This window comes from Parasteatoda tepidariorum, chromosome 12 (assembly GCF_982258835.1).
Source record: "Parasteatoda tepidariorum strain Cologne lab strain chromosome 12, Ptep-v5.0, whole genome shotgun sequence".
NCBI classification, from domain to species: Eukaryota; Metazoa; Arthropoda; class Arachnida; order Araneae; family Theridiidae; genus Parasteatoda; species Parasteatoda tepidariorum.
The window spans coordinates 24300632-24301480 of record NC_141766.1 but is presented as its reverse complement, the minus strand read 5'-3'; positions in this window follow the sequence as shown (position 1 = coordinate 24301480).

The following is an 849-nucleotide window of genomic DNA, read 5'->3' as shown; positions in this document are numbered from 1 at the left end:
CTGTTAGAAATTCCATTCTAACATAACAATAACAGGCAGTAGTTTGTTCTTCTGATTAACCACAAACTTTACGGTTAGGTAGAATTGTTTATCTCTACATTTTGAAACCATTTTCTGATTGTTTCTAGAAATCGCGAATACAAAAATGTATGGTTCGTCACCATTTGCAACGAAATGGTTTAAAAAACGTGAAAATGTAATTTTGGTGGACATTCAAGTTGGGTTAAGCATGGTTTTTCGTAAGTAACAGACATCAGAGTTAGTGTTGTGATCGGGTTGTAGTTAGGAACCCTGGAATGTGGCTGGATTATTTTATCAGGTGATGTCAACTATAATGAGAGATGTGAAACACTATAAATTTTTTGTGTTGATTGGCTCTCTGGTCCTATCATTTACGCGTGAATATTATGTGAGTTTCCTATACCAATTGCTCCGGGTACCCAATAAATACTGTAGTATAAATGCTGAGGTTCAGCTGGTCATGAGAGCGACAGATTAGTCCTCTCGGCTGAAGTATGTACCGCGCTACATAAGGAACAAAGTGGCTTAACATGGTAAGCCTAATTGGCGCAAAGAAAATTCTAGTGTTAGGTAAAAACCATCAATATACGATTTATCTCACTGTTCACAGTTTTAATACCTTCTTTTTGCAGTATTTGACTGTCTGTGTTGAATATGGTAAAAATAAAAATTAAATAAATCATTATTTAACCATTTTTTCGAAAAATTATATATATATATATATATATATATATATATATATATATATATATATATATATATATATATATATATATATATAATGTATGTATATAAATGCAGTAATTAAGCGAAATAAATATTTTAGCA